General features: G+C 37.5%; 1 protein-coding gene across 1 annotated transcript in view; it reads right to left on the bottom strand.

The window, feature by feature from the left end:
* Nucleotides 1-23,814, bottom strand: part of LOC134479337 (uncharacterized) — a 271,992-nt gene that overhangs the window by 1,549 nt on the left and 246,629 nt on the right. The gene's annotated exons all lie outside the window — the stretch shown is intronic.

Here is a 23,814-nt window from a genome sequence, read left to right as displayed (position 1 = left end):
ATTAGGGAATGCTAGGGCAGTGAGACTGGAGTGGGTGTGTGGGGGAGCACCCTTATAGAAGCAGGGGACGGGAAGGGGGGATTGGAATAGAGGCTTTGCAGAGAGTGATAACACTTGAAATGTAAATAAAATAACCAATAAAAAAGAAATATTAAAGAAAATGTCACTGTTAACAGAAATGCATAATAAAAGATAAGTATTCCAGAAAAAAAATAATCTATAAAACAGCGCTCTCCCTAGAAGCATAGACTACCAAAACTGCCAATACCTGGTAGAAAAAAACCTTTCAAATGGTTGATTGGGGTAGTCCAAGTGACTTCTGAAATAATATAAATAAGTCATATATATATTTTTAAATTTATCTTTTAAACCTTTTTACTGTTTGAGAATTTCGTACATTCGTGTAATGTGTTTTGATAAAGTTAGGCTGAATAGTTTAACCTAATTCAGATTAAAGTAAAAGGGAACCCACAATTAAGTGACTATCGTCACAGGGGTGGTGGCACTGGCTTGGGAGGTGGCAATAAAAATGAAGAACACTGAGGAAGTAAACTTCAAGGGTACCATCTACAAGACCTGCTAATGGTCAAATATGCAGAGCCCTAATCCACACTAACAGGAGACAGTTCCCTAGAAGTCTAACACACTGCCTCCTCCAGAGTTTTCTAGTTAACAAATTTCCCTCGTATTTTCATTCTTCGATTATATTCTACGTACAGCCCCCCACTCCTCTTTTTCACACCTCTACTTTTTTCTTTGTATTCTCCAGCGCTCGACACCTTTTCTTTCCCTCTGTATATTCTTCCCTGAGGCTTTGAAACAGGATCATACTACTTCCACTACATTAATCGTGAAAATTTTTTATCTCCACTTCATGCCACTTTCTTAATAACGGTATTAAGTATAATTAGATCTCATTGCTGGTCTGGCGCCACTATGCAGCACTCTCAACACGTGCTAAGGAGAGCTAAGTCTCCTCTTCCTTTTTCTCCATGCTCCCTTTACTATAATAGATCTGTCATTCATGAGGCAGAATCTATGATCGCCCTGAGTCTTTTCTTTTCTCACCTCCTGATATTTAATAAACCACACTTTCTAAACTTTAGGACCTTAATATACTCACATATCTTTCCAAGCATCCATATTCATAGCTAATTCTTAATGCAGATACTCTTCCCTCATACATAGATTGTTTTAAACACACACACACACACACACACACACACACACACACACACACACACACACACACACCTCTTTAAATCCAGGTTCTAACTTGCCTCTTGAGTGCAATACTATTCTATCACACTACTATTTTAGATCTGGAATATCCCCCAAAGGGTCACCTGTTGAGAGTTTGGTTCACTGACCCACAGCATCATTAGAACTTTTAAGAGATGGGCCTAATGGGAGGAAAAAAAGGTCATGTAGAGATTATTAGAACATAACCCACCTCTTGGTCAATCTTTGCTTCTTGATTGTCATGAGAGGAAAAGATTCTACCATGAGCCATTTACCATATACTCAAAAGCAACAGAACTAGCTGACCATAAGATGAACCTTCAAAATTGTGAAAAAAATTATGTAGATATACATACATACATACATACATATACTATACAGACATATATACTGTATATACACATATGTATATACTATATATGTGGTGTTTTCTTTATAAGAACATGTTACCTCTAGTCTTTTATTGTAGTAATGAAAAGATGATTAGCACAATGCATTTCAAATATATTATTCAAGTTCTCCAAGTTTTCCATGTTGTTCGACACCTGGGGAAGCCACAGGTCTCTCATTCTCACAGATGCGGTCATTCCCCATCCCACTGCTCAATTTCACTTCCCTTCTGCCTTCCTCACTCCACCAAGTTTCAGAGCATGTGATACAGTTGTCAGTTTCTTTGTTTGGGTTTTGTTATTGTTGCTTTGTTAAATCTGGAGAGATTCCTTACTTCTTCCAGCCCTCTTAGAGAATAGTCTGATGCATTTGTTTATGCTGACAAAATATGGCTCCTGTTCTTTTGTGTCAGTGTGTCTTAATTTATGGAAATAATAGTGTATTATATCTCTCAGTATGTAGAAGTTAATCCTAGGTCTCTCTGACATAACCATCACACTGCTTTGTGTATAGCATGCTGTTTATAGCATCACTGCTTAAAGTCATCTGCGATGGACAGAGCCATCACACTCTCTCTGTATGCACAGCCAAAACATCCCTATGTCAATGACACCATGACTAAGGCAACAGTGCTCTTGTTCACTGGTGTCTTTAATCTGCAAATTATGTGTCGTTTATTAGACCAAGAAAGTATGTTTGTATTTATGTATGTATATATGTGTGTGTGTGGGTGTGTCTAAGTGCTGATCAAAAATTGAGTCTCATTTTTCAAATCATATCTGCCGTACTTCCCCTGTGCTAATTAATAAACTCAAGTTTTTGCACCTGCAGAGCAGTGACCCCCCCAAAAGACATGTGTTCTCTGTTTGACATCTCCTTAATTTTATTAGTGGCTTATGGACAAAATCACTTGACTTAAACTTTTTCAAGTTTAAGTTATTTGGATTCACAAGAGTGGTTTTTTTCCCCTCCCTGTTATAAATCAATGAAGCCAGTTAAGATTAACTGCCTGCACGTGAGCTTCAAAAGAGCCTCTAAACCAGACAGAGTTGAAAGAAACACATAATTCCATAACACTAAGTACAAGCTGATCAAAGTTATCAGATCTGGTTACTCGATACCATACTTCCTCATTGTCATACAATCTGATTTCAAGTAGCTTGTATCTAAAACACGTATTAGTAAACCTCAAACAATTCTTTGCTGGGGGTAGAAATCATTTATATGCCTAACTGGCCAAATCTGTGTTTAGACACTTATAAGCAAAACTCTGAGCTAAAGCTCTCGCCACCTAATTTGTAAAATCCCATATGTTTAGAAATTAAAACAGAAAGGAAAGAAACATAGCTAATGAGCCATTTCAAACAAGAACATTTTTTATATGCACATAATCATGGCATTCTAGAAGCAAAAAAAAAAAGGTCATAAGTCCTTAGATATTATATACTGAGGTTGGAAGTTGTTCAGTTCATTGAAATGCTAATGAGATATCAAATCACATTCATGGAAGAGCTAGTGAGACGAGGGAATAGAGTTCAGCCATAGTAGCACCCTTCCACCTGATACACACATACTGTGAATATATATATATATATATATACATATATATATATAGAGAGAGAGAGAGAGTATATCACATATACACATTTTCTGATCAATACTTTTATAGTACAACTCATTTGAAAGAATTTCTACTTCTTGACAGCAGGTTGAAACACTTTAATCTATTTCAGTATTTTACAATGTTGAGGTCCCTGAATGGCATCCTAAGTGAACATTATACCAGTATCCACAGGGATGCTACTGTCAGTGTGAGCGAACCATCTTCTAGTAGGTCCACTCCATATTGAGTATCTCAAATTCTTGTACAGTCCTCCATTCCAGAGTGCCAAGTTTTACCCCCATGTATCATCTTGGCCCAGGTCACATAGCTTCTTTGTTCCCTCCCTCTTCCCTGAGTTCCTTCTGCATTTGAAGTAAGTTATTCATGTTAGTCTTAAGTGGACTAACCAGATGCAGGCATTTAAATACATAGCGTTCCCAATAATTTATTTATCCTCCTTATGCTAATCACTTCCATATTTTTGTCATTATATTACCTTAAAATTGACTGTGATCTCCCTGTTTCTTCTGCGTCCATGTCTTGAAGGCATGGATGATGTCTGTCTCCTTTTGGTATTCCAGAACATGAGCCCAGCAGATGGTAGGCACTCACCTGATATTGTCTAATAATTTAATTCAAAGCAAATTCTATCTTGTCTATCTACAAGATGAGGAAAATGATAAATGGCAGGAAAATATTTGATCTGAATGATTTGCCTTGGACAAGTCTATCAGCCCCAAACACAAATCTTTCTGAATCCACAATCTGGGCCCTACAAAGTTCTGCATCTTCCTCAAGACGTATAGAAAAGTTAGAAAAGCACCATTGGGAAAATGATATAGGAAGCACTTTAAAGACATGTTCTTCCCATACAAACTGAACCAAAGATATAAACGCAAATGCAAACCTAATCACACATCTTTATTGCAAAGAGTTAGACCTCTGACTAGCAGGGTGCTTGGACATTTGGGGGTAGAATGTGCCGGTACCATGTATTGCTAGAACCAGCAGACTTTTTTGAGAATGAGAGCCATGGAGCAAGACAGAAATTGTGAGGACATGGGTTATACTTCCTTTTTTATTAATTTATTTCCTCATTTTACAACCCAATATCCAGTACCCTCTCCTCACAATCCCTCCTTCTATTGTTCCTTCCTTCTTTCCCTCTCCCTCTCTTTTGAAAAAAGAGAGAAGACCTCCCTTGGTATCATCCCACTCTGGCACATGAAAAATCTATAGAACTAGGTGCACCCTCTCCTACTGAAGACAAAGAAGTTGCAAGCAGTAGCAAATCTGAGAGAGAGAGAGAGAGAGAGAGAGAGAGAGAGAGAGAGAGTGAACTTTGTAAAAATCCAAATTTGTTAAGGAAACAAATTCTACCCAGAAAAAGCTACTTCACTTCCATCATCATGAAAATCTTGGCAGTCAAGTATCAGAAAATAAAATCTTAACTCAGTCCATGGTAAAATTTGAAAATCTGGATCTGGGACAAGCTTTATCCATGAAGTCACATACCCATGATCACACACTTGCATGTACATTGTCCCATGCACATTTGAAAAAAGTGGGCTTCTGGGACTACATGAAAATATCAACGTCAGCAGCAGTCAATGTGAAGTTGCTATAAGATCACAGTCTATTGGCAGAAGCAGCACGTGTCTATCAGCAGGACTGTTCCCTTCTCTTTCCTCCTCTCATTTAATGCCATCACCTTCTTGCTGTCTGTGCATGGCTAAAAAGTGTGCAGCCCAGTTCTAACCAGACTGCTGAGTTTTACCACCAGGGATCCAGCTGCCCACTCTGTATCTCTACAAAATTCCACAAATTGCTATAACTGTCTGGTGAAAAATGGGTTTTGGTTTCTCCTCCATCCTCACCTTCCAGTGTTCCTCAGTAACTATGTGAGCAAATGTCCAGGAGTCGCTCTGAATACATGCCACCATCCCACCAGTGTCTTACCTGGTACCAAGTTTTATCAGTCCTCACACAATCTGTCCAGCCCTCATGCAGCCTGTCCTTCTGTCTGCTTCATTTTCCTGTCACTGCCTTCCTGTTCTTTAGCGGTCGCCACATTCTACCTCAACCGTTGAACTAATGTCCAGTTTAATGACCTTTCTTCACCTCGCCACAGCAAGCCATCCTTCAAATTAAGCTTATTTCTTTCCCAGTCTTTTCCCATGGTTCACTGAGTAAAGAAAGAATTTGTTTTCTGTCTCAGAGACCCCCTCGGTGCAACCCCTCACAACTGTTCTGGCCTCAGAAGTTATCATTCCACTTCTTATTCCAATTTGACAGGCTTTCAGTACCTAAGAGTCTCTTGCTTTCTCCTTTCAAGCCTTACTTGAGTCATTGTGTCTGTTTAGAATTCTCTACTGAGCCGACATATCCTTACTCTCAAGATGTCTTTCTTATAGATACCCATGTGATAAAGCCACTACTCAGTAAAGGCTTCTCCCTCACACCACTACAAAAACAGAACAAACAAAACAAAACTTTTGCCCCCTCTTTCTACTACAAATGAGTTTGAGCAGTGCATACTCAACAACTTCTCAAGTAAATTAAATATAAATAGGTTGTCTGATGACTATGTCTTGTCCAGGAGAATTGAAAGACTCAACTGTCTGGGCTGAGCTGAGATAAGAACTCATAAAATGCATGAAAAGATCCAAGTGACTCGTGTCTACAAATATATCCCAAAATATTTCTCGTGTTCTTTTGGTATGTCTCGTTCTGATTGAACCAGGAAATCCAGATGTTAGAAAGAGGGAAGCATGCCACCAAACAATTTGTCTGACAATTTTACAAAAACAAAAGAGAAATTAGATCATTCATTTCTCAAAATTCCTGAGTGCCTACTCTGGTCTAAGTGGGTCTGCTTATCTGAAATTATACAACAATTGTGCTTCATGCCAAGTCCCCTTTCTGTGAGCTAGAGCTGTGTTTCCACTGTCTAGCAATATTGACTAATATGGTGAAGCACTTTCGAATTTTTAAGTCATTGCTGCATGCCTTGTATCACTGGAGTTTTTCAAAAGCAGTCCAGCCATGCAGGCATGTTTTATTACTATATTTATTACTATATTTATACAGTAATTGGGGAAACCGAGACTGGAGACATTTACTTTACCCGGTGTATTATTTTTATACTAAAGTGTTCAAAACCAAATCCTGCCCTCTTCAGATTATGGCACCCAACTTTCCTGCCACTACTTTTTTTTTCTTTTATTTTCAAATTGAGCCATTTAAAATTTGAAATTTATTTTTTCAGTTCTATGTATGCATGCATGTGTGCTCATGCACATGTACACACACACACACACACACACACACATGCAAGCATTACTGAGGAGATATTTGTATTCTCATATTCACTTCAGCATTATTGATAGTAGTCACATAAGGAAGTATACAAGTCATCAATGGAATATTATTTGACTTTTAAAAAGAAACAAACAATGCCAATTGACAAAATATGGATAAATAGGAAAAATACTGTGCTAAATGAAACTGATATAAGAAAATGATGCATGAGTCCATATATTTGTATAAGCTTTAAAAAATAAAGTCAAAATCATAATAACTATTTTTGCTGTTAGAAACTGGGGACTGGCACAAAGGGAAGAGATTGGCCAAAGACTGCAAGCTTTACTCAGTTAAATATGTTCTGAAAAATCTAAGGTGACCACAGTTAAAAGTCATGTAATATGTCTTGAAATTTCCAAAGAGAATAATCTCAGGTATTCTTATCATACACACACACACACACACACACAGAGAGAGAGAGAGAGAGAGAGAGAGAGAGAGAGAGAGAGAGAGAGAGATTGTCATTTAGATCTTACTTTCACATGAAGAATGCCGACAATATCTTGAGGGTAAAAAAAGACTGATGAGATGAAAATACTGTGTTGTGAAGATAAACAGAAATTTCTTCATCACTTTTTTTTTTGGTTCTTTTTTTCGGAGCTGGGGATCGAACCCAGGGCCTTCTTCATCACTTTTTAAAAATCTACATTTGTTAACTAGTTTGATAGTCCTGTCTACATGACTATCATAGTAAAAGTAACCATCCATGCTACAGAAATGTGAGCTATTTAAGTGAAATATGGCATAATAGTTTGGACCAGTGAAATTACATGTTGTATCCTTGAGAAGTTTGTGTTAGGATTTTTTTTCCACTACTCAGTTCCACATGAGTATACTCATGGTTCCACATGAGCATACTTTTCTCATGATAGTGCTCTCTGTGTGTCTCTCTTTCTATATACACACTTTTTAAAAAGCTTATTTATTACCCTTCCCCACACTCTTCCACAAGACTCTCCAAGCCCCACCTATTGTTTGTCTGTGGGTATCTGCATCTGTTTCCATCAGCTGCTGGGAGAAATCTCTCAGAGGAGAGTTATGCTACGCTCGTGCCTGCGAGCATAACAGAGTATCATTAACAGTGTCATGGGTTGGGTCTCAAGTTGGACCAGTTGTCGGTTGACCATTTCCTCAATCTCTGTTCCACCTTTATCCCTGAACATCTTGTAGGCAGGACAAATTTCGGGTCAAAGATTTGTGGGTGGACTGGTGTCCTCCTCATCCACTGGAAGTCCTACCTGCCTACAGGAGGTAACTACTTCAGGCTCCATATCTCCTGCTGCTAGAAGTCTCAACTAAAGACACCCCTATAGACTCCTGAGAGCCTTCTCTGTCCCAGGTCTCCAGCTGGTCCCAAAGATGTCCCCTACTGATTTCTATTCTCTTTCCCAGCTCTCTCTCCAGCCCCTGCTGTCCCCACATCTTAGCTCCACTTCTGCTCCCCTCCCCACCTCTCCTGCACTCAGTTCCCTCCTTCCATCCACCGCAGATGTCTATTTTGTTTTCCCTTTTGAGTGAGATTCAGGCATCCTCCCTTGGGCCCTCCATGTTACTTAGCTTCTTTAGGTCTGTGGAGTGTAGCATGTTTATCCTGTACTTTACAACTAATACCCACTTATAAATGAGTTCATACCATTTGTGTTTCTGGGTCTGGGTTATGCCACTCAGGATGATATTTTCTTTTTTCTTTTTTTCTCCATCTTTATTAACTTGAGTATTTCTTATTTACATTTCAATTGTTTTTCCCTTTCCTGGTTTCCAGGCCAACATCCCCCTAACCCCTCCCCTCCCCTTCTATATGGTTGTTCCCCTCCCCATCCTCCCCCCATTACCACCCTCCCCCCAACAATCACGTTCACTGGGGGTTCAGTCTTGGCAGGGCCAAGGGCTTCCCCTTCCACTGGTGCTCTTACTAGGATATTCATTGCTACCTATGAGGTCAGAGTCCAGGGTCAGTCCATGTATAGTCTTTAGGTAGTGGCTTAGTCCCTGGAAGCTCTGGTTGCTTGGCATAGTTGTTCATATGTGGTCTCGAGCCCCTTCAAGCTCTTCCAGTCCTTTCTCTGATTCCTTCAACAGGGGTCCCATTCTCAGTTCAGTGGTTTGCTGCTGGCATTCACCTATGTATTTTCTGTATTCTAGCTGTGTCTTAGGAAGTTGAAGAACATCTAGAATTTTTTCAGTTTCTGGCTATTTTGAATAAAGCTGCTCTAAACATAGTTGAACAACTGTCCTTGTAGTATAGTGAAGCATCTTTTGGGCATATTCCCAGAAGTGGTATATCTCTGTCTTGAGGTAGAACTATTCCTAATTCCAAACTTATGTAACACAATAAAACAGTGCTTAGGGGAAAGCTCATAGCACTAAGTGCCTTCATAAGAAAATCGGAGAGTTTTCATACTAACAACTTAAAGCACACCTGAAAGTTCTAGAACAAAAAGAAGAAGACACTCCCAAGAGGAGTAGATGGCAGGAAATAATTACAATCTGGCTGAAATCAATCAATCAGAAACAAAGAGAACAATACAAAGAATCAGCAAAACCAACAGGTGATTCGTTGAAAAAAATCAAGACAGACAAATCCGTAGCCAAACTAATTAAAAGACAGAAAGATAGTATCCAAACAAACAAAATCAGAAATGAAAAAAGAAACATAACAACAGACAATGAGGAAAGTGAAAGAAGCATTAGGTCCTTCTTCAAAAGCCTATACTCCACAAAATTGGAAAATATTAATGAAATGGATGATTTGTTAGACAGAACCACTTACCAAAGTTAAATCAAGATCAGGTGAACTACTTAAACAGCCCCATAACCCCTAAAGAAATAGAAGCAGTCCTTAAAAGTCTCCAAACCAAAAATAAACCCAGGGCCAGATAGGGTTAGCACAGAATTCTACTAGACTTTCAAAGAAGAGCTAATACCAATAATCCTCAAAATATTCCACAAAATAGAAACAGAAGGAAAATTGCCAAACTCATTCTATGAGACCACAGTCACCCTGATACCTAACCCACACAAAGACTCAACAAAGAAAGAGAATTTCAGACCAATTTCTCTTATGAACATTGATGCAAAGATATTCAGTAAAATACTCACAAACAGAATCCAAGTAGACATCAAAGACATCATCCACCATGATCAAGTAGACTTCATTCCAGGGTTGAAGGGATGGTTCAATATATGAAAATCCATCAACATAATCCATCATATAAAAAGGGGAAGAGATGATGGAACCAGGATAAAACCTCAAATGCAAATTGGCCTTTGAATCTTGACCATTTCTGTGGAATAAACTAAACACAGGCTGAGATTTGAGGCAAGGATCCTCTTAGCACTCTGTACCTCACAAATCACAACTTCCTGTCTTAGTCTACAATTCTCAAAATACAGCAACACATAAATAGACATCAAGTGCAATGCTCTCAAAATAGTTTCTCTCTCATGGTGGATTCATGTGAAAGTCTGAATGAAATTTGGTATTTTGAATTAAAAATTAACACATTAATTGCAAAGTTAGCCATCTCATCAGAATTTGGGGATGGAACCTACACAAAAGTTTCATTACCAGAATTAATGCTATTTCTGCTAGTGAACCATGTTCCTGTCTCAGCAAGGGTCTTTTAGCAGAGAACCTAGTTCCATTTCTAACACTAAATATATGAGGCTCAGTCAGCCTCACTTGCTTGGTGTCAAATAGCTCCTGCATGCCTGTATGAAATTCTGTTCTCTAGTGTTGCCTTGGGCAATGTCACCTGGTGTATTCTCTCTTTCTTGAAACACTGTAGGGTTCCAGTCAGGCTGAGCAATTCTGGTGGCTGAGAGTCCTAGTAGATCCCCCTCCTGAGGGACAGTCAAGAGTGAACGAGGTTGTGATACAATCAAGGCTATGGAAAGTGTGGAGTAGAGGACAAGTTTCCTAGCATGGAATTTTCTAGAAAATAGAACTGCTTAAAGAATACCTTAAAGAACATTGACTCTGTCCAGTTGAGAGGACCATGGTCACAATTATTCCTGTGGCCATTTCAACTTAATCAAATTTAGACATGAAGGAAAACCCAGTGTTGTCTGCTTCCAAATGAGCAAACATCATGTTCCCACCTCTATCTGAAGATGTCCCTCTTATCTCCCTTTAGTAATGTATGGAGATCTTAAAGGAAGAGCTCAGTTTTACTGTCTGAAGAACTAAGGGAACAGCCCCTCTGAGAGTTTTTATTTTTCTCCCTAATGAAGGTTGGCTGTCCACCTATATTTTCTTTTTGTTCACTTTGTCTCTACCACTCAGTAGATGAAATAAGAACTTGGAGATTGGGGTTATACTTACCTCTCAAAGAAATCTTGCAAACCTTCTCTGTTAGAATCCAACAATTTCAATAACTGAGATCTCTTCATCTTAAGGTGATTAATTGGACCCAGACAAAAACACTACCCCATCTTTGCAAAGAACCACTCTCTGTGTTAAGGAAATTACCACCAGTCTAAAATTCTTATTCACAACTAAAAGGAGACATCAGTGTCATGTTTCTGCAATCTACTGCTGAAGCACATATATAAATAACCTGCTAGCCTTTCTGCCCAGATGGCAGACAGGCAAAAACACAGTTTAACTGTAGTATGCAGAGTGATTTTTGTATGCTAGAGTTTTCTCAAAGTATAGCTTTATTATAAGTAACAAAATTTCTCGTGTGTGTGTGTGGTGTGTGTGTGTGTGTGTGTGTGTGTGTGTGTGTGTGTTCGGATATTATTGTGTATGTAAAGTCCAAATCCCTGTATTACTCTTACTTGATTCTTGAAATCAGTTCACTCTCTGCTGCCCTCTGGACTCAGATTCCCACTCTACCACTAAAAATGTAATTTTCCAGTTCTGTTCATCTGAATTAAATGATCATCTCTGAGTACCACTCACATGTCTGAATCTCTACCCATGCTATTTATCTCTCTGGAATTCTTCTCATCCCAAACTCACCTGCCTCACACACTCTTTTCCACCCAAATGCCCTCATCTGGGAAGTACAAGGTCTTTGATCTCTGAGATCAAACATTGGCCTGCCCTAGCCCTGAGCCCTGGAGAAGCGTTTACCATACTCTGTTAGACAGCATTTCCACTCACCTGTCTCTATGAGAACTATTGCCTGCCATTGCTGAATCCTCAAATGCTTTTTGCTTTTTGCTACATTAAAAAACAATCCAAGTCGAGTGACATAAACCAGATCTACTAATTTATTATGCTCACGTGGGTCAAGCACCATGTGGAAGGTGTCTTTTTCCCCCATGGCATCTGAGGCTCAAGTAGGAGAACTGTACTGACCAGAGTTGACTGGCATACTGGGTGGTGGGACCATCTGAGTCTCTTTCATTCAAAAGCCTGGTACTTGGGTTAGGTGTGGCCAAATTTGACTTCACCTAAGACTATCAACTGAAGTACTTATGCATGGCCTTCTCATAAGACAAGGGCTTTTCAGACCATAACTGTAGAATTCTTACAAGATTCTTTTTCTAGTGGAAACACCCAGATAGAGGAAGACAGAATGTCAAGAGTTCTTACTTATAGTTTTAGGCCATACAGTGTAGCTGCCAGTGTTTGGTTACAAGTCAATCGTGGCATCAGTTCACATTCAGGAAGAAAAAAAACTCTACCTCTCAGTAAAGAAGTGAGGAGGTCGTACTGCAGCAGGGTATGTGGTATGAGAGAATTTGCCCTGGCCATTTTTTTAAAAGGTTAAAATGACAGAACAAGACTGCTAAAGAATTGATTTTTTTTTTCTCTAGAGATAAAAGGCAAGCCTTTCAAGGCTGAAATCATAGTTTGAGTTTCCCACATTACATGATTAAAATAATGATCCAAAATAATTTTACCACTTAAAATAAACCAGGAAGGTGTAAAGTTCAGGGATATGAGCTGTCGTTTAGGTGATGGCAATATTCCAAAATTGACTCTGGTGAGAACTGTACATATACGCAGACACAGTGAAAGTCACTGTTTTGGATAGGTAAATGGTATACCATGTGAACTTTATCTTAATAAAATGGTTTTATATTAAAGTAGAAATTAAGACATCTTAGTAATTTTTCTGTTGCTGTGATGAAACACCAGACAAAGCAATTTATAGAAGGAAGTGCTAATTTGGTACCGACAGTTCCAGAGAGATAGAATTCCATCACATTCATGACAGGGAACATGAATACAGGGAAGCAGGCATGAATCTAGAGCAGCAGCTGAGGGCTCACATTCCAGTTCACATCTAGGGAGCAGAGAGAGCAAACTGGAGATCATGGGAGGTACTTGAAACTTTAAGCCTTCCCCAACTTACATACCTCCTCCAGCAAGGCCACACCTCCCAATCCCTCCCTAACAATTCCACCAACTGGTGCCCAAGTATTCAAATGCCTGACACTTATGGTGAAACATATAATTCAAACCCCCACATCAAATAAAGTTTAACATTTAGCATTCTTAGACTTTCTCAGTAACGAATGCTAAGGGAAGTTATTCAATCTGCAATGAAAAGATATAAGCAATAATTCAAATCTCAGTGGATATATGAAAGACACCCATAAAGTAAAAACTTTACTTTATGGTTTTTGGTTTACTTTATGGAATTTTGGTTTGTAACTCTAATGTTTTCCACTATGATTTGAAAGACAGCTGCACAAAACAATAGTGATGGATGAATTTATGCTGACGGAAGCATACATTTAAAGATGTTGCAATGACGAACCAAGTTCCACAGAAACAAAAGTTTATACACCACTGAAACAATGTTGGTAATAACATTAACTAAATAGCTATAAATTAGGATGTTAACTGAAATTCCCCAGGCCAATCACTAAAAGTGAAAGAAAATAGAATACACAATGAAAGAAACAAAAAGGGAATTCAAATAGTAGACTATTCGATATCAATTTAAAATAAAAGAAGAAAAAATGAGAAAATAAGGAACAATAAGGTTACATCACATATTTAAAAAAGCAGAAATAAGGCTTCTTTTGCGACAATTACTTTAAAATGTTTCAGATATCTTAAGAGTAGAAATGGGCAGAATTTGTGTTTCTAATTTATTAAACCATATGCTATCTTATAAGTCAATTACATCAACTATAAAACACAAACACTTGAAAGTAAAAGGGCAAAATCCAAATAACAACAACATTAAAGTTTCAGAACCTATAATTCTGAGATAAAATATACTTAAGGACTAAGTCAATAGCTCCATGTGTTACAAGACTTTCATGCAAGCATAAAGACCCAAGTTCAAATCCCAGTGCCAGTGTTAAAACTCAAGGTTGCACATGTTCCTGTAACCTCAGTGATGGTGGAGCTTACTGTCCACAAGATAAGCAACAAGTTCACTAAGTGACCCTGTGTCGAGGAAATACGGAAGAAAGCAATAGAGCAGGACACCAGATGTTCTCTGACAGAGTGCATGCTCTTCATAAGACACCTATAGACACCTACAGAGTACATCACTCAACAGGAGAATGTATGTTCTTCATAAGACATCCACAGATACCTGCAGAGCATACTACTCAACATAGAATGCATGCTTTCCCTAAACCTCCCAGGAGCATTTCTAAAAGTAATCATAGGTAAGCTCACAAAACAAGTTTCAAAACTAAAATTACAGAAACCACACAAATTATCTTCTATAACCAAGAGGCAATAAAGGCAGAAATCAACAGTGGGCCATATGGACTGTACAGCATTTGCTCAGCACATGGGAAGCCTGGGTTTGGATCCTCAACATTGGGGATGCATGGAGGATCACTTAGAAATTAATAATGGGAAGGCAAGATTGCTCAATGGGTAAAGGCACCATGCCTGATTATCTGAGTTTGATTCCTGGGATTCACATCGTTGAGGAAGGATCCAAATCCTAAAAGTGTCTTCTGATCTCCACACACAACAGAAGCTGTGTGACACACACACACATACACACACACACACACACACACACACACACACTAATTAAAATAAATTTTACATTTTAAAACAGAAAAACATCAATTACAGAAAACTATGTTGTACAAATGCATGTAAATCAACATATTTTTTAAAAATCAAAAATATGTTAAGTGAGAAAAGAAATCAGCAACTCATCTACACGCTGTCAAGAAGAAGGAGAGAGAGAGAGAGAGAGAGAGAGAGAGAGAGAGAGAGAGAGAGAGAGAGAGAGAGAGAGAGATTGGTCAATGTATAAATCCACAATGAAACAGGACTCACTGCCAAAATCTTATGGAAATTAAAGGCCAATAGTCCTTACATGTATTCACTCACAATTTACCAGCTATACACAACATGAATCCCACAGGATGTTTAAAGTGTTTTACATCACTGCCAAGTGTTATTTATTCAGGGAGTATAGGTGCTGTCTGTTGTGTAGAATATGACCATGAGAAGGAAAGAGAGTAAACTTGGATAAAAATTTTCAAAATGAGAAAAAAAATTCATATGATCATCTCACAGATGGGGAACAAAATCAAAAACCAAAGAGACAACAAAATTATATCAAATAAAATAAAACAAAAGCAAAAAAAAGCAAAATAATAGGTTTTAAATCCATTGCTTTTTTTCTTGCTTTTTTCAAGAAAACTAATGATTCTCTCAACACACTAAAAAGTGGAGGAAGCCTTTTCAGAGAGTAAAACCAGAAATCTTGGAGCTAAGAACTGTAGTTAATAAAAAGACTAAGGAAACACTTTCATGATCAGAAGTAACAAAAGGTCTCCCACACTGGTCAGTGCTCCACATGGTGCTGGGAGTTCCAGTGTGAGCATTTAGGGAAAAAATAGTCCTCTAACTTAAGAATATGCAAAATCATGGCACATGGTATGATTATACACACAAAGTCCTTTAAAAAAAATCAAAACCTATAATCAAATATACTCAGCAGAGCTGTAAGTCCAAGAACAAAGAATCGGCTTCATTTCTATATACTGACAGTTTGCATTTCAAAACTGAGAAACCAATCCCATTAGCCTCAAAGGGGAAAAAATGTTTATAAATAAATTTAAGTAGCACGACACATGTTCTAAACTGAAAATAACAGCACCGATGGGAAAGGTTAAGGAAAGACCAAAGACTAGAAAACATTGTGTTCTCCTGGTTTTAAAAAAAAAGTAAAGCCATTAAAATGGCTACCTGCTCCAAATTTATATACAGATTCAACATAATCTCTATGAATGCTGTCATAACTCCTTTTGTTAAATTCAGCAAGCTAGCCCCAAATTTCAAATAAAATTGAAGAGATTCTAAAGAGCCAAAATGATCTTGAAAGAGAATAAGAAAGTTAGGGAACTCATATTTCCAATGTCCACACTTAGTACTGGGAAGCCATGTTACTCAGACGGCACATCAATGACTTATAGACATGGAGGCCCATATAATAAATTAGAAATTTAGAAGTACTCATCTATCTATAACCAAATGAGTTTTAATGAGATGAATAAGACATTCATTACGTAAGGGAAAATCCTTTTTAACGAGTAGTTTTAATAACAACCGAATATCCACATGACAAAGAGTAGATTTGGACCACCATATATAAAGTGTATTCACTATGTAAAATATAATCAAAGTGAGTGAAAGAATGAAAGACCTAAATTTAACAGATAAAAAGATTAGAGCTTCAAATAATAGCACAGGTGACCTTCATGCTGTTGACTTGAATGATAATTTCTTTTTTTTTTCAGGGTTTTGACTTATGTATTATAACTCAGGACACAGACATTCCAAAAGACAAGACAACTACAATAATACTACTAACCTTATTAAAATAAGTTTATAATAAACAAAACTACTCGTAGCAAATATCTGATACCATTTAGATGATTTGTCTAAAATAATCTTACTTTGATAAATATAGTCCATAAAAATCTTTATAGACAAAATAATATATATGATCAGTAAAGGGAAATTTTTTGAAAATAATTATGATCATCAAAAGTTAAATTCACCACAAGAACTTCATGTAAATTACATGACTCTTCATTTAGGTTTCCCGGAAGATGAAGTTCTAACTTGTATAAATCACCATTCTTATTCTCACACAATGGTCCGTTTCTTTTCTTTTCTTAAATTTCAGGTTATAGTACATTTTTGTTTCTTGGGAGAGATGCCTTAACATTAAAAGCAACAGTCAGGAGAGTGATACTTACAGACAAGTTTCTTTTGCTTTTTTTTTTAACATTTCCCAAATCCATTTTTTCCATTTCATATATGAAAATTGCTTTTTCATATAATATATGGTAACCATAGTTTTCCCTCCCTCTACTCCTCTGAGGTCTTCCACACCTCCCCTCCCATTTGGATCCACTCTTTTCTTGTCTCTCATTAGAAAAGAAACATGTTTCTAAGGGATAATAATAAAGAAAATAAAATATGATAAGACAAAAACTAAGACTTCAGAATTGGACAAAACAAACAAACAGGAAAAAAAATGAGCCCAAGAGAAGGCACAAAAACCAAAGACCCACTCATTTGCACACTCATTTGCACACTCAGTAATCCCATAAAATACTAAACTGGGAGTCATAATATATATGCAAAGAACATGATGGAGACCCATGGAGGCCTAGTGCGTGCTGTCTCAGTCTCCTGTGCTTGTCCGAGCTTTGATCCTGTTTATTCAGAGGGCTTTGTTTTGCTTGGTGTCCTCTTTCCCTTTTGCATCTTAAACTCTTTGTCTCTTCTTCCACAAAGTTCACTGACCTCTGATTGAAGACATTTAATAAAGATCCCATTTAGGGCTGAATGTTCCAAGACCACCCATTCTCTGTCTGTGAGTCTCTGTCTTTGTTCCCATCTGCTACAAAAGAAGGCTTCTCTAGTGATGGCTGAGGAAGTCGCTGATCTATGAATACAACACAATTCATTGAGCGTCATTTAATTGTCTTTTTTTTTGTTACAGTAGTATTTGATTTTACCCTTTGTCCCTGGGATATCTAATCTCAGGTTCTTAGTCACCCAAGCAATGTTGGGTATGGGTTTTATCTCATGAAATATGTAAATCAAATTGCATATTGAAAGATTACTCATATAAGTTTTATGGCACTAGCATATTTTGCGGGCAGGACATCACTATAGATCAAAGTGGTTTTGGTTGGCTTGCTGCTCATATCTCTCCTTTGGAAGCATGCAAAGTACCTTCCTGAACCGAAGATGCTGAAATGCAGCAGGAGAATGCTCTGGGCAGCATTAGCTCAACTTCTCCATGTTCAGTGAGCTGTGTAGGCAATATCTTCTGCAATGGGGTCAAATAGTCAGGTTGTGAAGAACAATCTATAATCTTGTCAACAGCCTGGCTTGTTTGGGGGTTTCCACAGGACCTCTGTGGTCAACAAATCAATTAGATGTAATCCAAAGTCTGGTATTAAAAACTCTATTTGGTGACAAGAGATTTCCACTTAGGCTCCATTCTCCCCACCGCCATGTCTTCGTGATATTATTTAGACTACCTTTGTGTGTGTGTGTGTGTGTGTGTGTGTGTGTGTGTGTGTGTGTGTTGTACCTGTACACAAATGTAAATATGTACATATATAAATATATACATACTTACAGATACATACTACGTGCATATGCATGTGCATGTACATATACATATACATACACATATACAGAAGCATCTACTATATTAGATTTCCATACTATTCCTCAAATGACCCATAATTTTAGATATCTTTCCTTTCATATTCCCTTCTTTTTCCCCCTTTCCTTTCCCCTGATAATTGATTCTTCTACTCCAACCTCTCAACAATTCATCCATGTCTATTTTGTTTCCATTACCTAACATTCCCCAGTGAGATCTATGTGCCCGCCCCCAGTCTCCTACTCTATACCTAACCTCTGTGGTTCTATAAATTGTAGTTGGTTTATCATTTACTACATAGTTAATATCCACATAGACGTGAGTACATATTGTATTTGTCTTTCTGTGTCTGAGTTACTTCCCTCAGGATGATGTTTTCTCTACATCCAACCCTTTACCTGCAAATTTCATTATTTCATTGTTTTAAATGACTGGGTAATACCCCATTGGGTAAATATACCACATGACATGTTGTTTATCCATTCTTTCGAGGGACATCTAGTTTGTTTCCAATTTCTGGCTACTATGAATAAAGCAGCTATGAACATGGTTGAGAAGGTATCCCTGTGGCACTCTGTGGTAGGATGAATTGTCCTAGGAGTAGCATAGCAAGATACTGAAGTAGATCAATTCCCAACATCCTAAGGAACTGCCACACTGATTTTCATAATGGCTGTAGAATTATGAACAATGATCACCAACGGATAAGTGTTCCCCTTTCTCCACATCCTTACCAGCCCGAGCTGTTGCTTGTTTTACCAATCTTAGCCATTCAGGAAGATATAAAATGAAATCTCAAACAAGCTTCATTTGCATTTCCCTAATGGCAAGGATATTTAACATTTCTTCAAGTATTTGTCAGTTATTTGAGTTTCCTTTCAAGAATTCACTGTTTAGACCTATACCTCATTTTTAACTGAGTTGTTTTCTTGGTATCTAATTTTTGAGTTCTTAATATATTTTTCACATTAACACTCTATCAGTTGTGGAGTTGATAAAAAATCTTTTTCCAATCTGTAGGCTGCCACTTTGCCCAAATGATGGTGTCCTTTGCTACACAGAAGCTTTTAAGTTACATGAAGTTGTATTTATTAACTGTTGCTCTAAATGCCTGTGCTAACAATGGTCTATTAAGACTTTTCCTATGCCAGTGAGTCCAAGTCCATTCCCTATTTTCCCTTTTATCAGGTTTAGTTTACCTTGTTATATGTTGAGGTCTTTGATCCCTTTGGAGTTGAGTTTTACACAGGGTGATAAGAAGGGATCTAATTGAATTCTTCTATGTGCAGCCATCCATTTAACCAGCACCATTTGTTGAACATCGTGCCTTTTTCCCCCATGTGTATTTCTAGCTTCTTTATAAAAAAAAAATCATGTGTCTGTCACAGTGTGGATTTATATCTGGGTCTTTAATTTGATTCCATTGATCAACATGTCTGGTTTTGTGTCAATATTGGTTTTATTACTATATCTCTGTAATATAACTTGAAATTGGGAAGAGAAAAACCTCCCAAGTTTTTATTATTCAGGTTTTAGTTACTCTGTGTGTATGTGTGTGTGTGTGTGTGTGTGCGTGCGTGCGTGCGTGCGTGCGTGCGTGTGTGTGTGTGTGTGTGTGTGTGTGTGTATAGCCACATATTGTTTTTTTAAGGTCTTTGAAGAATTGTCTTGGAATTTTAATGGGTATTGCATTGAACCTACAGATTTCTTTTGGTTGGATAGTCATTTTTACTGTGTTACTTTATGTTATTTACTACCAATTCACAAGCATGGGGCATCTTTCCATCTTCTGATATCTTCTTCAATTTCTTTCTTCAGTGTCTGAATGTTTTTAAGGACATAGTCTTTCATTTGCTTTGTTAGAGTTAGTTTAAAATATTTTATATTATTTAAGGTTGTTATGAAGAGTATTGCTTCCGTTTCACTGAATGTTTTCTCAGTATGTTTGTCATCTGTATATAGAAGGGCTACTCATTTGGGGGAATTAATTTTATATCCAGCTATTTTGCTGAAAGTGTTATCAGCTGTGGTGGTTTTCTGGTGGAATTTTTTGGGTCCCTCACATACACTATCCTATCATCTGCAAATAAAGATACTTTGTCCTCTCTCTTTCCACTTTGCATTCCTTTGATCTCCTTCAGTTGTCTTATTGATCTAGCTAAGGCTTGAATAGACAAACTTTCTTGTTCCTGAGTTTAGTGGACTTGTTTCAAGTCTCTCTCCATTTAACTTGATGTTGGCTATGAACTTGCTGTAAGTTGACTTTATTATACTGAGGTATGTCTCTTTTGTCCCTAATTTCTCCAGGACTTTTATCATGAAGGGGTGGTGGATTTTGTCAAAGACCTTTTCTATATCTAATGAGATGATTATGTGCTTCTTGGTTTTTGTATTTGTATCTATTTATATGGTGGATTACATTTACTGATTTTCATAAATTGAACCATCCCTGTACCCTTGGGATGAGATCACAGTAGATGATCTTTTTTATATGTTCTTGTTTTCAGTTTGCAAGTATTTTGTTGAGTATTTTTGCATCTATGTTTATAAGGGAAATTGGTCTGTAATTCTCTTTCTTTGTTGGGCCCTGTGTGGTGAAGGTATCAAGGTAACTGTAACCTTGTAAAACAAATCATGTAATGATCCTCCTGTTTCTACTTTGTGAAATAGTTTGAGGAGTATTGGTGTTAACTGTTCTTTGAAAGTCTTGTAGAATTCTGCACTAAAATAATCTGCTCCTGAGTTGTTTTGGTTGGGAGACTTTTAAAGACCTCTTCTATTTCACCAACCATTTTAGGTCTGCTTCAATTGCTTATCTCATCTTGATTTAACTTTGGTAAGTGGTACCTTATCAAGAAATTTATGCATGGACTTGAGATTTTTCAATTTGGTGGAATACAAGTTTAAAAACTTTAAAAAGTATATCCTTATGATTCCTTGGTATCTATTGTTATATCCCCACCCCCTTTTCCCAATTTTGTTAATTTGGATATTTTCTCTCCATTTTTAATTAATTTGAAAAAGAGTTTGTCAATCTTATTGATTTCCTCAACGAGTCAACTCTTTGTTCCATTGATTCTTTGTATTGTTTTTGTCTGTTTCCATTTTATTTATTTCAGCCCTGAGTTTGGCTTATTTCTTGCCATCTCCTTTTTTGGGGTGCGATTTCTTCCTTTTGTTCTAGAGCTTTCAGGTGTACTGTTAAGTTACTAGTATAAGATCTCTCCAATTTCTTTATGTAGGCACCTAGTGAAATGATGTTGCCTCTTGGAACCACCCTCCTTGTGTCCCATATGTTTGGGTATGTTGCATATTCAATTCTATTCAATTTTAGGTTATTTCCTACAAAGCTGGAGATAAAACAAAAGAACTAGTTTTGGAGAAGCTGGGGGAAAGGTGAAGTTCTGCAGCTGGCCTACCTGCTTCCTGGGCTGGAGTGGCCAACCAATCCCAAGGAAAGCTTGCTAGAGCTGGGGGCTGGGATAAAGCAATTAGTGCTGAGAGATGTTAGGAGTGGGTGATCTGTGAGATTCACTGGAGATGGGGACAAAGGGGAAAGGGAGGTGAAAACAGAACTGGGGATGTTAGCTGGAGGAGTAGAGGAAGAAGTAAAGGTCTGAAGTTAGCCTATCTGCTTCTCTAGCTGGAGTCTAGATGACAATTTCTTAATTATGTCACACAAATCATAAAGAAAATAATAAGTCTACTGTGATAAAAAATAACTATTTTGGATAAAGACTGTTATTAAAAATGAAACTTAGCCCACAGAGTGGAAAAACATTTGTAAATTGTTTGCCTATTAAGTGTCTCATACTTAGAAGATATAGGGAAATATTTTGTCAATAACCAAAACTGTAAACTTCTAGGTAAAAGCAGACAAGTGACTTGAACAGGCATTTCTCTAGAAAAGATATGAATGTGGCTAATAAGGATGAAGCCAGAATGTCAAAGAAACACTTTCATTACAGCATTAGTCACAGCAGCCAACGTTTCACCTCCTATAGACCCAGGAGTCTCTAGACAGGTGAAAGGATAAAGCAGATGTACCATCCATACACACTGGAATACCTATCATTTGCACCAGAATGAATGAACCTAAGTAGCATTCCATTAATCTGAATAAGCAAGGCACAGAAAGATAAATGCTGGGTGAGTTTGTCTATTTGAGGTGTCTACAAGTGAAACTTACAACAGTTAAGAAAATTAGAGTTGGTAGCTTTCTATCACTATGACAAAAGACCCCAGAAAATAAGCTTAAAAGGAGAGAATATATTATATATTTATGCATATTTATGTATTTCCATATATATGGAAAGATATTTGTATACATAAAAGGAGAATATATTTTTTCCTGGTTTCAAAGGTTTCAGTAGCTGTTTTTCTGAGAACTGTACAAAGGCAAAACATCTTGTAAGGAGCGTATGGTTAGGCTTAGATTTCATGGCGACTAAAAGTAGAAGACAGAGGAGAACTGAATCCCAGCATCTGCCACAGAGCACACCCAGTTCCCTATCTTTCTTCAACTGCCCTCTTCATTTTAACAGCTCCTCTGCTCCTCAGTAAGGACAACCAAGCTTTTAGTGTTAAACCTGAGCTTTGTAAGAAAAAGACCAGTTCCACATTTTTTGAGCCAAATTTGAAGGAAGCTTTAATTAAATACTAGCACAGATGCTGTATGCTGGCCAAGTCTAATTCCTAAGTTCCCAGAAAGAGCCACAAGTCTCAGTTTTCAGAAGCTTATGAAGGCAACCCCATAAGGCCACTGTATATCCTATCAGGACCAATCATGGGCAAATGTACATTCTGATGTATTTCCCACCCTTATACATACTGCCTACATGTGATCAAACACATTTGCTATAGTTAAGTCAAATAAATTTGTTTAGGGTGTGAAAACATGTGGTTATCCCCCATAAAGGACAACCTCTAACACTGCAGGAAGTTAACTGTCCTTGGGCAAGTGATACTTATAGGTTAACTTTGACCTTTACATTAGCACATAGGAATCTGGGAAATACTTAAGAACCAAACCATAATAGAGGTGTGGGGAAGGGAGTTCGGGCACATACTTATCCAAAGAGATGAAATTTCAATGGGAAAGACGGCCTGCTCGAGTTCTCTGTTGCTCAATACAGTGGCTATAGTTAACACTTTGTATTAGGATTTGAATATCACTGAATGCAGTAGATTTTAAGTTGTCTCACAATAATTAATTATGTTAGGTAAGGCATATGCTATTTAGTCTGATTAAGCTCCACAGAGTCCACATATTTCAAAATATTATGATAAGTATAATAAATTCTTGCCAATTAAAAAGATTTATTTAAATACATTTAAGTGGACAATTATGCATCACTTTGAGACCTTAAGAGTGCAAAATACCACAAAGGGCTGTCAGACCTTATGCACAACAACTCTCATCAACCCCAAACACAAAGTTGCCAAATGCTGGTTAAAAAAGTGTGTGTGTGTGTGTGTGTGTGTGTGTGTGTGTGTGTGTGTATGTGTGTGTGTGTGTGTATTTTTAAACACACATGGAAAAGTAAATACTCACACACATACAGAGATAGAAAAGACAGACAGAGACACAGAGACAAACAAAACAAAGAGAGAGAGAGAGAGAGGGAGGGA

This window comes from Rattus norvegicus, chromosome 6, assembly GCF_021556685.1.
Source record: "Rattus norvegicus strain SHRSP/BbbUtx chromosome 6, alternate assembly SHRSP_T2T, whole genome shotgun sequence".
Classification (NCBI taxonomy): domain Eukaryota; kingdom Metazoa; phylum Chordata; class Mammalia; order Rodentia; family Muridae; genus Rattus; species Rattus norvegicus.
Note: the sequence above shows the minus strand (reverse complement) of the source record. Positions and strands in the feature narration are given on the sequence as shown.